We start from the raw sequence: 14,400 nt of genomic DNA, 5'->3' as shown, positions 1-14,400 counted from the left end.
AAAATAGATACAGCATAGGATACTGTAGAATCATCCCTTGCTTCATGTAATTACTAGGGAGGGGGGGGGAGGTGAGCTTTTCCCAGTGGAGGTTTCGGGATGTGTTGGACAATGAAAAGCTATGGAGCCTCTTGGTGGTTATCTTTTACCTGCGGGCTGTCGGCAGCACTGCTTTGAACCCACATCCCAATGTACACTTTATAGCAGTCTTTGGTGGCCCCAAAACGTCCTTCAATGCCAATATGAGGTAGCTTAAAAGCTCAACCATATTCTGAAGTACTTGCACCTAAAATTTGGGGCCTTTAGGTGCTACGGTTCGGCCGTGAAAGAGTAATGCACTAACTAATGCTCAAACACTTTAAATTATTTATGAAATAAAAACACCACACAGGGTATCTTGTAGTTTTCTTTTTAAGTGGATAATAATTTCTAATTTTAGTAACATGGTTTTATTATGAGAGAAGGTGATGAATTATATCCATATCCATCTGAATCAAAGCACTCAAAGCATCCCGATCTATCACTAATCATCACCTGCATCGTCTGATCATTGCTTGCCAGATTGCTTGAAAATATTTTGATTTGACTCAGACCAACACTACTGAGAGAGTGAGGCAACTCAAAGAGTATTTCCCGGAGTAACGGCTTCCAATGACCCAAGGTTGAATGGTCTATACGTTCAGAGAGTGGCGTGACAGCTGGACTGGAAACTAGGATTTGGGGGTAAGGAGCTTGGGGAACATCACTCTGTTATGATCAAGGGAAGGTGGACTCCTTTGAGATGGCGTTTCTTTTTCCTTAGGGCAGCTCCATCATGTGTGTGCTTTGCCTCTCTGATCCCACACCATGTCTGTGGAATCCACGCACCACAACGCCCTCCCCATCGACTGCCCCCCCCCCCTTCACTCAACTCCTCAAACGGCTCCCATTTGCTTCTCATTTGTGTTTGTTTCCTGGCAGATGGCTGCATCTACCACATTGTTCTTTATGCCAGCTCTTCTGGTGGAAGCATGGGAAGGGGAAAGAATTGGGGGTGGGGGGGGGATGGGGAGGCAGAGGTGAACTGATTGGTCGTTGAGGGTCAGAGGGTATATTTCGCTTCAAGCTGCACCTGGCTTCCAGTCCCTGCTGCGGTAATGAAGGGCTGGTGATGTAGAGTAGCCCCAAATGAAGCTGTTACAGAGGTATGTTGTAGTCGATTTTTGTAATTTCATATGTAACATTCTTTTTATTTAAATGCATTGGTGAAAAATATTTTTCTTAAACACAAATTTTATAATTCGTGTTGTTTTTTTTATTAATTGACCTCTTATCTGGCTCACACTATAAATTAAAACCATAAATTATTTTTCTATTGTGATACCTTTATTTAATACAAGTAAAGACAAACCGTCACTTCGCTGTTGGAAATATTAAGGGGGGGGAGAGAGGAGGGGAGGGGAGGAGAGAGAGGGGGGGAAGGAAGAGAGAGGAGGAAGGAGAGAGACAGAGAGAGGAGAGAGAGAGGAGGAAGGAGAGAGACAGAGAGAGGAGAGAGAGAGGAGGAAGGAGAGAGACAGAGAGAGGAGAGAGAGAGGGAGAGAGGGAGAGAGAGAGAGAGAGAGAGAGAGAGAGAGAGAGAGAGAGAGAGAGAGAGAGAGAGAGAGAGAGAGAGAGAGAGAGAGAGAGAGAGAGAGAGAGAGAGAGAGAGAGGAGAGGGAGGGTGGGGGAGAGAAAGAGAGGGAGGGAGGGAGAAAGAGAGGGAGGGAGGGAGAAAGAGAGGGAGGGAGGGAGAAAGAGAGAGGGAGGGGAGAAAGAGAGAGAGGGAGGGAGGAGAGAGAGGGGGTGAGAGAAAGAGAGAGGGGGAGAGAGAAAGAGAGGGGGGAGAGAGAAAGAGGGAGGGAGAGAGAAAAAGGGAGGGAGCGAGTGAGAGGGAGAGGAGGGAGGAGAAAGAGAGGAGGGAAGAAAGAGAGGGAGGGAGAGGAGAGAGAGGAGGGAAGAAAGAGAGGGAGGGATAGGAGAGAGAGGAGGGGAGAAAGAGAGAGAAGGAGGGGAGAAAGATAGAGAGGGAGGGGAGAAAGAGAGAGAGGGAGGGGAGAAAGAGGGAGGAGAGAGAGAGGAAGGAGGAGTGGGAGGAGGCAGGGAGGGTAGAGAGAGGAGGCAGGGAGTGGAGAGGATAGAGGGAGCGGAGGAAAAGGAGAGAGGGAAGGGCGAGGAGAGGGTAGAGGGAAAGGAGGGGAGTGGAGAGGAAGGGGAGCAGAGCGAGGAAAGGGTGGGGGGAGGTGGGTAGAGTGACACCTCACCAAACGTTGTTATACACTGCAAGAAGGAGAGGTGTGAGGAGAGGTTGATAGAAAGATAGAGATAGAAAAAAAAAAAAGACAGAGAAAGGCAATGGGTGGAGATGGCGTCAGCAAAGAGAATGATATGTTATACTTAAAGACCAAACACACACACACACACACACACACACACACACACACACACACACACACACACACACACACACACACACACACACACACACACACACACACACACACACACACACACACACACACACACACACACACACACACACACACACACAGAAAAAATAACCAAAACTCATGTCAAAACAGCTGTACATACGATGACACAACAACGTCTGTAATGTAATCTGCTGGCACATCTCTAAAAGCTTTGATATCCCAGTTCCGGAAATTTTGTGGGAACATGAACCAAAAGCAAACACTGAAAACACAGAAGTACCGCTCACGTATGACCTAATCATCCCATCGAGCGTGAATATCGAAAACAAAGCAATGCAACCAGATATCATACTTAGCTACAAAAAAGAGAAAACTGCATTGCTAATTGAGATGTTGATACCAGTGCTTTTGGATGAAACGATGCAAAAATCAAGAAAATGACCAAATACCAATACCTCAAGAATGAAGTGTGAAGATCCTGGAAACTGTGGAATGCCAAAGTTGTTCCAGTGATGACAAAGAACCTCACAGAGATATTTAAAAACATCCCCTGGGAATATTACTACAAACAAACAACAGTTGGAAGTTGACTGGGGCTCAGTGATGATTCTTAAGAGAGCCCTCAGCACAAAACTTTGAGAACAGAAAACTTCACGGCTTGATCCATGAATCTTGACCCCCTTACCAAAATGAAGGTGGATACTTTGAGCCTCCTTTGGGAGGACTCCATTCCACATTTTGAAACCTGCATATGTGGATACCCATCAACAACACACACACACACACACACACACACACACACACACACACACACACACACACACACACACACGGAAGTGGATACTTTGAGACCTTGTTGGTCTCCGATTCACCTCCTGAAACCCACCCACCACATGTGGAGATAGCAGGCAACAACAGCAACTTGCGCATATGCACAAGCACACGCGCTCATGCGCACACACGCACACGCACACGCACACACACACACACACACACACACACACACACACACACACACACACACACACACACACACACACACACACACACACACACACGCGCACACACACTTTGAGACCTGGGGTGGGAGCATTTAAAACCCCTGCTATCTTCCTGGCAAATGTCTGTCTGCATGCATGCATGCTCATACATACAGCGACCTTTGCACCCCACCGATTGGTTAGCCTGCTTTGGCTTCGTAGTTAGGGTGGTGGCTTGGGACCCTAAGGTCCTGAGTTCGAGCCCCGTTGGCCACTGAATTAACACCAGGGGGTTGACTCAGCCTGTCATCCTTCTGAGGTCGACAAAATGAGCACCAGTATACTGGTAATGGGGCGCTGCATCAGCGGCACAGCTGCACCGCTAACCAATGATGCAACCAGCAGCCAAAAAAAAGGCAGCACACGATTGTAACTGGTTGGCTTACTCCGAATCTGATTCGTACATGCTGGCCCCTCAGCAAAGGTGTTGGGGGGTTCAGGGGGGGTGGTTGGAAGAGAGCAGTAGATGGGTGGAGAGAGAGGGAGGGAAGAGGAAAGGGGGGGAGGGTGGGAGGGGTAGGTTTGGGAGGGAGAGGGGTGAGGGATTCCGGCAGATGTGATGCCTAGTTTGTGATGTTTGTGATGTGATGTTTGTGATGTGATGCCTAGTGATGCAGATGTGATCGTCCATCCGAGAGACGACACACACATTGATGAATCACCCTGCCTGTGAAACACCAGAATGACAGCTTAGAGCTGGGTAGGGATTTGAATCCAGGCTACACAGAGTGAGCATGCATACCTCTCGGCTTTCCCGCCGTGGTGTGGCGATTCATTATTTCATAACTGAAAATATTTTTTCTCATTGTGATCATATAATTTATTTTGCCTTCTAACTTCCGGAACTGGACCGCTGTATCGCCAATAAAACTTGAAGGACATGCGTCAAGTGGCTTCACTAAGCAATGCACGAAATGGTTGAATAAACTTTTAAAAGTGAAACATTTTTTATTTGTATTTATCTCTGCCAAAGTAACAGGTCATATAATGGAAGAACAAAAAGGGAAAAACGTCGTGGAAAATACATTTTCACATTTTCAGCGAGCTGGCAACCGCCTGTTGTACCGGAGAACAACACTTGGCTAACAACGCAGGCGAGTGAATCTTGAACTTTGTTCAAGTCAATCGATATACAGCATTCAGTGACTGCGAATATTGTAGTGCACTCGCCATGTGGATTAACCACTCCAACAAAACGGATGATAAGTGGCTCGCTTGGCACGCGATTAGCAATCAGATTAGCACAATGTGGCTTCAGACCCCAGCGAGGTTACCTAGGATCCGCCTTCAGACCCCATAGAGTGTGGTGACCAATGATTCGCGCAGGCATGATGGGCTGAATGGCCTCCACCTGTGTTATATTTCCTTGTAAATTTCCTTGTAATGTACTGTCATCTTAAACATACACCTCCCAGAGACGCCCGAAATGTCAAATATGTCTCAATTGGACAAATTAACACTTTTCTATGAGTCGGAACTGCTTGTAAGTTCGATTCTGGAGCTAAAATTTGGTAATTCCACTTAGTTTAAGAGATTCTCACAGTGAACCAACGGATTCTCACAGTGCGGAAATGAAATAAATCAACGGATGCTGATGTCTCTGGGCGTTTATAAGCATTGCAATGTATCCAGCGATTTGTAGCTATGATGAACATGCATTTGATTATATGAGTGAGGACAGTGAGGAAAAAAAAAACTATCGTTAAGAATTTGTTGCGGCCTGTTCCAAATCAAGGCAAGGTTGAGCAGGCCAAAAAACAAGGCGGCTTCAGACCCCAGCGAGGTGAACTAGGAAACGCCTTCAGAACCCATAGAGTGTGGTGACCAAGGATGTGCCTGATAAAGGATATAATTAAATCAGGCCGTTAATTATCTTCAAAAGGGGTGTTTTAATGAAGCCAAACACCCAATTTTCAGTCGTGCACTTCGTTGGGGTTTTCTTGGTGTGCATGCAAAGTTTCAGGCTACGAGGTTTAATGTTGTGTGTGTGTGTGTGTGTGCGTGTGTGTGTGTGTGTGTGTGTGTGTGTGTGTGTGTGTGTGTGTGTGTGTGTGTGTGTGTGTGTATGTGTGTACATACATATATATATATATATATATATATACATATATATATACATATATATATACATATATATATATATATATATATATATATATATATATATATATATATATATATATATATATATATATATATATATATATACCTGGTGTTGGCGCAGTGGTTAGGGCAACGGCTTGGGATCCAAAAGGTCCTGAGTTCAAGCCCCGTTGGGCCACTGAATTAATACACCAGGGGGTTGACTCAGCCTGTCATCCTTCCGAGGTCGGCGAAATGAGTACCAGTGTACTGGGCCGGTGTATACCCCGGTTAAAATAGGTGTACCATATCCCTGTGTCGTCAGAGGCGACCAGGTTTGCGTCAGGAAGGGAATTCGGCATAAAACATGTGCCAAATCACTATGCGGATCATAAGGATGATCTGTGGCGACCCCTAACGGGAGCAGCCGAAAGAAGAAGATATATATATATATATATATATATATATATATATATATATATATATATATATATATTGTTACAGAAATGGCCCTTATTGGACTACTAAATATAGGATAAGCTCAGATCCTCCATGAAATGCCTGTTTAGCTAGGTTGTTTGGTAAAGTGTACGTTATATGTGTGTCGGGAGGTGTAAGAGACTGTTTTTATGTTCGTACAGTGGTGGTGAAACAAGAGATCCCTCTTATTCCTACCCCATCCTGGGATAGGCCCCTCCCTGTCGGCTGAGGGGTTGTGGCCTGGAGAGAGGGTATGGCGAGAGGGAGGAAGTGACATGACGGGGGAGGAGTTTGTCGGTTTGGCCGAGAGAGGCATGCTCGTGGAACGAGCGAAAGAGAAACGAAAGGAAAAAGGAGTTCTCAGTTTGGAAAACGGAGTCACTGAGAGAAGGCGTCCTCGTGTGTGAAAAACAGTCGGGTTCTCGAGGCGTGCTCGGAGTCGCTTCGAAGCGAGCGAACGAAGGAGGCACGGTGTTGGATCTGCCGGGAGAGACGCTGAACCGACCTGCACGTCGAGGATTCTGCCGTGAGAGGGACGGCAGCCGGCTTCGAGGCGAGAAAGAAAAGGAAAGGCAGTGGTGAATCGGCCGGGAGAGAACGCTGAACCTGAGGGTCGAGTCTGCCATCGGCCGAGAAAGAAAAGGTGATTCGACAGAGAGAGGAACTGAGAGGACGAAGCGGAAGTCGGGCTTCGAGGCAGGTCGGCAGGAGAGGAGAGGCCAGAACGTCTGACGGTCCTTACTGACCTCACGGCTGGACACGTTGTCGATCCGCCTGCGGAGCCCGGCACCTCGATTTGGGTCTGGTGAATGGGCCAGGCCTGGATTTGTATGCTGAACTCTGGAGAGACATCGGCTGAGGCCTATCTTTGATCTGGCGGACTTGTGCCGTCAACATTGCGCGGGGCCAGAGCGCGCGGAGACCGCGTGCGTGAGGTCTGCGACAAAAGGACAAGCGCCATTTTGCCATGCGGCGTGGTTCGAGCTGGGAGTTCGAATCCGTGGACATCCGCCTGTTGCGAGCGACATTCGTGCTTTTTGACACTGTCCTCTCGTCCATGAAACCTCACCAAGTACTCTGTCTTGTCTTGCATACATGCTGTTTGTCTTTGTCCACACGTGTTGTATAAGGCATATTTCGGTAGCGACCCCCTCAAAACCTGTAGACCCTGGTTCCCTAGTTAAGAGCTGGTTGAGGATTGTTAATAAAACCATTGTCGTGAATTTTGCTTGTGTTGTGATCCCCGATGTTCCCCAATAAATCTGGTTAATTCGTATGAGGTTGCCGCTATGGATTAATTTCTGTTGCGTCGAGGAACGATCCGTTTGATTGGCATCTTCTTCGTCTTCTTTCGGCTGCTCCCGTGAGGGGTCGCCACAGCAGATCATCCGTTATGATCCGCATACTGATTTGGCACAGGTTTTACGCCAGATGCCCTTCCTGGTCCTGGTGGTGGTGATGCAACCCTGGTCGTCGTGGTGATGCAACCCTGGTCCCTCTTACGACACAGGGATAAGGATTGGGTTTCGCCATGATTCCGGGCTGCCCTAAAACCCTTTCATAGCGCGGCCCAGTGCAGAGCTCCCGTCCTCAAGCGATCCTCCGAGTAGCCGGATTACAGGCGCACGCCACTACGCCCGGTACCGATCCGTTTGATTGGCATATAACACCAAAAATGGTTACAGACTGGCAGAAAATGCTCAGCATCTGACAAAACCAGTCTGTAACCAGGGGTTCTATTTCCCCAACTGGCAAGGTACAAGGATTACGTTGGTATTGCGATTGAAGGCGCGTGACCCGAGGCCTGTGCTGAGCCGGCCGGCATTATAAACCCCGGAGACGGTGGTGGTGAGGGTGGCGCCTCGGACCGGGTGAGAATCGCGCCACCCCGGATCCGCAACAATATATATATATATATATATATATATATATATATATATATATTGTTGCGGATTCGCGCCCGCCGGCGTGCTGACGGCCACGTAACTCGAATCGCGGCACGTCGCCCACCGGACGGACAATCCAGTCGTGACCCTCTCGGACTAACGCCGGGAACCAGTCACGGGTGGACCTTTCGGTCTCACCACAATCGTGCCAATCAGCCCCCGCGTGGGATAGGGTTGCTCGCCAAATTCGACCTACCTAAGTACCCACACGGAGGGTAGACCGGGCGATCGCACCTCGCCGCAGGTCGACTTCGGACACGGGCCACTTTAAGCGACCCGTTCCGTACTATCGGGATAACCGAGCGGTGTTATTCGTTGGCCTCGACGGTTCGATTAATTATCGGGCGTCTTAGCCCACGACCAACCCTTTACGTGAAGCAAGATGGGGATTCAATGAAAGAAATGACGAAGCGAAGCGGGAAAACAGTTCAACAATAAGCACATTTATTTCGCGATGAACGGAAAGCACACATATACAATTCCACCAAAAGCACATGTAAAAGAAGAAGACAATGCAATATTACACAAAAAGCAAATGCAACAATGCAGATCTATCCGACTACCGGGCACACGGCAACACTTATACAATTTTACTTCACAGACGGCGCCGACAACACATATTCCCAAAGCAAAAGAAAAGAGAACCACCCTCCAGGATGAGGGGGGTAGGCGGGCCTGGGGCCGAGACCGTGTCGGGCCTACCGTCTGATGATGAGACGCGGAGCGGCGGTGGTGCCTCAACTCCGCGGGCCTCGCGGACAGTGTCTGGTAGGGGGTGGGAAGGGGGCCCCCTTTTGTCGCACTATCTCAGCGCGGGGGGAAACAGGAGGGGGTTGCTGATGCTCGGGGAAAGGAGGATTTCACAAAATCTCGGGTCCCGCGGTAAGCGTCTCCTCCTCCACCTCGGTCGCGTTGCTAGCCTCTCTGGTGTGCAGCTCCCGGCACCGACGCGAGCACCCCCTCGTCCGCCTTCGCCGCCGTCACCTCTCCACAGCTCCGTCCTCTTCACTCCGACTAGTACCACTTCTTTCCAGCTCCACCGACGACTCTCTTGAACCCCGCACACTTTACTCAACTTCCAACTCAACTTCTACTGAACTCTCCAACTGAACTCTTTCTCAACTTGTCTGACGAACGCAGTCGTTTTTATAAGCCCCGTGGCTTCGCTCTTTCACCCTTGACCCTCTGCCTCCGACCCTTCACCTGGCTCCCCATTGGCCCGAGGAAAAGTGGGCGTGAATGCTTTTTGATCCATGAATTTGCATATAGCGACCGCCCTCCAACGCCCTGGAGGCGGGGCCAAATCGCCCCTCGCTCACCGATTGGACGGAACAAAAGTGGGCGTGAGTTGTTTTTGATCCGTTTTTCTGCGGAAAGTCCGTGATGTTTTTGAACACGCTGCTCGGTGCGCGCCCCGCACGAGTCCAGCATCGGTGCCCACGAGTGGCGCAAGATGACGGTGATGCGATGGTGGCGAGTTGTGACGGTAAAGGTCGTGGCGGTTGTGGTGAAGCGGCGTTGTGGTTGGTGGTTGTTGTTGTGATGGCTGTTGTGGTTGGTGGTTGTTGTTGTGATGGCTGTTGTGGTTGGTGGTTGTTGTTGTGATGGCTGTTGAGACGTCGTTGGTGGTGGTAATAATGTCGGCTGGTCCAAAATAAAGATAGTAAAAGAAAAACGGCTATCCTGAAGAGTCGCAGCCCTCATGAATGACATTTATTCCCTCTAGACAACGGGTTTGGGCCTAACTACACATATACTTACCGAGATATCTCACCTAAGGGACCTGAATGGTGGTTTGTGAATTTGGTCAACCACAACAATATATATATATATATATATATATATATATATATATATATATATATGTATATATATATATGTATATATATATATATATATATATATATATATGTTATGTATATGTTATGTATATATATATATATATATGTTATGTATATATATATATATATATATATATATATATATATATATATATATATATATATATATATATATATGTTATGTATACATATATATATATATATATATATGTTATGTATACATATATATATATATATATATATATGTTATGTATACATATATATATATATATATATATATATATATATATAGTTACGTCTGGGGGGGGGGGGGGTTATGCATTCAAAGGGTAATTAGGATGTTTAATTAGGTATGCCATGCTGTTCGAGTTATACCAGGATCTCGATGTAATTAAGTAGGGATTTAGTGGTGATAGATTGTCTCGTAAATGTCCATTTCTTTAAGGGGGAAATGATAATTGTCACGTAATTAGATAGGGAGACGGGTTGGGGTAAGTGTTGATGCGTATCACCTTTTAGTCTTTCCTGCAGGCTTGCTGTGACATGAAAGAACGGTGCTGTGTACAGCTCCGCCCCCCTGATGATCATTGGCGGAGGACCGCAGACGGAGGACTAATGAGGCACTCCGTTGGGAGTTACAGAGACCCTGGAGCATGGGGCGGCCTGGTTGGAGGATTGAGAGAAAGGGAGGTGATATATCGGTGGACGGCTCCGCCTCCTGATGACCATTGGCAGAGGACTGCAGATGGAGGACCAGAGACTCGTATCTTGATTGCTTCACGTTTTTTCCTGGAGGGAATGCTCGATCGAGAACCAACACGCCGAGCCACTACTCAAGAGATTCTGCAGCACCCTTTCCTGCAGCTTGCAGGACCTCCTGCCTGTATATTGTCCCTCATGCGAAATCGTCCACGCCGTTAATTTATGCTCCAAGCGAGGCTTTTCTGCAGAGTAAGCTTGAAGCCCTTGCTCCTTCCTCGTGCCTCTTGCCCTTGCTCTTTCCTTGTGCCTCTTTCCTCTCTTCGTTTTGCTCTCGTGTTCTGTATAGATGTTTGTCATTTATGTCGAAATATGTATGTATGTATGTATATAATATGGAATAGGCAAAGCCGAGAAGCGAACGTAGAATTCTTCTTACATTCGCTTCTTAAATATATCAAATTAAAGTCTTTTTGCTATGAAAAATTAAACATTACCTCAACATTACCATCACAACAACAACTACACCGCCGAGAACAGGATGTCATCTGAAAAAATAAACATTACCTCAACATTACCTTCACAACAACAACGACACCGCCTAGAACAGGATCTCATCTAAAAAGATAAATACTAGAAGCGAACGTAGAATTCTTCTTACATTCGCTTCTGACTTTACCTATAACTTGTTGACAACTGTATATGCAATTTCCGGTTATTTCGGCCTGGATTTGGGATCAGCGATCAAATAATGTAAATCACGATTAAAAATTATTTTTTGATGATGTGGGAGATATCTTAATTAAAATCAGTGGAGGAAATATGCACCATGTCTGATATTATTTGGGTCTTTCATGTCTCCGACGATGCCTTTATCTCCCGGCATGAATCATTCCCCATGACAAAAACCGGAAACACAAAAAACCAGAAACAAAAAAAAAAACGGAAGCAAAAGGGTCATAGCCAACGACACGGATTCACAATTGCCAGGGTATTGTGTTGTTGTTTCCTATTCTCTCATGTGCACACGTCAAGTAATATTCACAAGATAGAAATAAAACCCAATCGTGTTTATACACCGCACAGCGTTAAACAACAACCGGAAGCAAAAGGTCATATCCAACGACACGGATTCCAAATAGCCAAGGGTATTGTGTTGTTGTTGTTTCCTATTCTCTCACGTGCACGCGTTAAGTATGAAGCTCACTGCGTTCGCTATTATGTATATATGTATATCCTATGTATATGTTATGGTATGTATGTATGTATGTATGTATGTATGTATGTATGTATGTCTGTTGTCTTACTTGGAACCTCTTTATCATTACTAATTAACATATCAAATGGCGTTTTTACTACGTTTGGTTAACCCTTTGTGTGCTGCATTGTTTTCGGCCACACTGTTCCCTGTTGCTTTATTTTGTTTTTACATCGGGCTGTGAATGTGAATTTCAAGTGGTATTTGCAAAAAAAAAACACAACTTGGGTGTCCAGTTAGAGTGAGACAAATAAACAAAATTAAAATAAAAAAAATTGTTTCAATTATTTTTATCTCGTCTCAAATCTGCGACCGCAGCATGCAAAGGGTTAAAAAAAAAAAAACACTTTCAATTCCTACCAACCTGTGTTTTTGTCACCTTCAACTTGCCATGTATGATGATAATCCTCATACTATGTCACAGAGTGTTGGTGCCACCGAATCAGCTTCCTGAGCAAGGGTTATACTGTGTGGTTTGCCATTGCCTTCACAGATCCCAGCAGCAGTTCGGGCATGAATTTGTAATTTGCTTAAGGCGTCAGCAATAGCTTGTCTACTCTTAGCTATGGACACTGGGAATCTTATAACGTCCAACAACTAATGTCAGTAGACAGAATGCCCAGTTCAATGTCCATTGGGGATCAACACACACGTCGATTCACCCATTCTGTGAAACACTGGGATGACAGTTTATAGCTGGGCCGGGATTCGAACCCTGGCCAGACAGCTTAGAGCCAAGTGTACATACCTCGAGGCCACCCTGTCATCCCAGGTCGTTCTGAACACACTTATTCAACAAACCGTGATTCCATGTTGTATTTATACTGTTGATGCGGGTTCGGGGGAAGCGTGGAGCTCACGAGGGGTTGACTCGGACCTGCTTCACAATCTCTGACTCTGAAGTCGACGAGCCAGATAACTCCACGACCCGACGAGTTGCTAAGCAACCACGGATGCTGTCTAAGGTGACTCAATCTGGCAGTGTCCCCACGTCCATCTCTCACGTTTCCTTGGTGTGGACCATGCTCTCGACTTCCCACCTTTATCTATTTATTGCATATGGCCGAGCAAAACCGCTCGCTCGACACACAAAACGGGAAAGTAGAGAGAAAGGCCGCAACACTCTTTGAACCCTGTGTGTCGCTTGCTCATTGGCCCGCAGTCTGGTGTCGCGTGACCTTGCTGCCATCGGTGTACGTTACACACTGTGAGTGGAGCTTCTGCACCTTGGCAGCGCGAACATGGCTTTGATTGAAGGTGTTTTGTAACGCAATGAGTGTACTGTAAGACGTGTGCTGTGTACATGGTTGTGCTGTCGGAAAATGCAGGGAAGGAAAGGTTTAAGAGGCATGGGGGAGAGATGAGAGGGGACTGATGAAGAGAAGGATCGGAAGGAATCGGTGATGAGCAGGATTTTGGCGGGGGAAGAATTACAACGGTGGGGGGTAACACTTGATGGACACACACAATGCATTTTCCCTGTCCCTGTTATGAGGGAAAAAGGGAGCCAAACTAAACACAATAACTGTTGAGATATCCAACTAAGGATCCCTTATGTGTTGAGTGCGACACCCCAAGGTCTTTTCCATAAATGCAGCGCAGGCAGCGGCCGCCGAAAACGGGAGACAGCCGGACACACAAAAGCACAGACAGACACCACGGTTCACATTGTATAATCGATGACTTCCTCTTCCATGAGACTTCATCACAGAGAGAGAGACCATTTGGTGCATCAAGCCTGTACAATGGTTGCTAACCTATGACAGTTTTTTTTTTTGGATACAGAGTCAAGGCTCGTGGAAGAGCTAGAACACTGAACGGATGACGACGCAAACAGGAGAGCGAGGGGGGACATCAATGGCAGAGTTGAAGGACAAAAATGGAGGGAGATATGGACAAACAATAAGGTGGGGAGGAATGGGGGTGGATAGCATCTATACAGAAGGAAACCTCTTCATCCCCCTTCCCTCCTCACTTCGTCTCCTTCCTCTCTCCCCACCCCCCTCCCCCCGCCTCTCTCTCTGTCTCTCTCAAACCCACTTTTCAAAAGCAGCGTGCCAGAAAGGCGAGACAGCTGAATGCACAAATGCATGGATAGACACCACACTTCACATTATATAATAGATTGATGTAAATTTTTCCGCATCTCCTACCAATGCGCAACTTTGAATTATTTATTTCTATATATTCATTTTACCATATCCATTAGCAACTGTGCAACTTTTAATTATTTATTTACTTACTTGCATACACTTTACCATCACCACTACCTACATAACACCTTGAATTATATATTTATTTATATACCCTTAGCATGTATGATAGCTACAAATTTATTTATTTAGTTAATTTCATGTAAAATCTCCAAATGCCATGTTTAAGGTGTGGTTGGGGGTTGTGTCCTCGATGAGGACTTTCATGTATCCTTGTGTTGTTTTATAATTCTGAGCAATATATTTTTTCTTCTTCAACAATAAGCTCATGCTGTTCACCTGCAAACTTTTTGATGTTGGAAATTTTTGAGATATGATGAAATGCTTAAGAATCTTTCAACAGGCAATATGAGTGATTTTTTTTATGAGAATATGCCATAAATCACAGTTT

The 14,400-nt window shown here is 46.2% G+C and overlaps 1 long non-coding RNA gene across 2 annotated transcripts in view; it reads right to left on the bottom strand.

The window, feature by feature from the left end:
- LOC147018361 (uncharacterized) overlaps positions 1-13,171 on the bottom strand; it is a 28,308-nt gene extending 15,137 nt beyond the window's left edge. The window contains exon 1 of one of the 2 annotated variants that reach the window (XR_015062795.1): positions 12,657-13,171. This is a non-coding gene — a long non-coding RNA (uncharacterized LOC147018361). The remainder of the gene's footprint in view (positions 1-12,656) is intronic. The other variant, XR_015062794.1, reaches the window with a different exon arrangement.
- Positions 13,172-14,400: the final 1,229 nt, after the last annotated feature.

This window comes from Eptatretus burgeri, chromosome 10 (assembly GCF_056783735.1).
Source record: "Eptatretus burgeri isolate ZD-2024b chromosome 10, Ebu_testis_v1, whole genome shotgun sequence".
NCBI lineage: Eukaryota > Metazoa > Chordata > Myxini > Myxiniformes > Myxinidae > Eptatretus > Eptatretus burgeri.
This window is presented reverse-complemented; position numbering and strand designations above follow the sequence as displayed.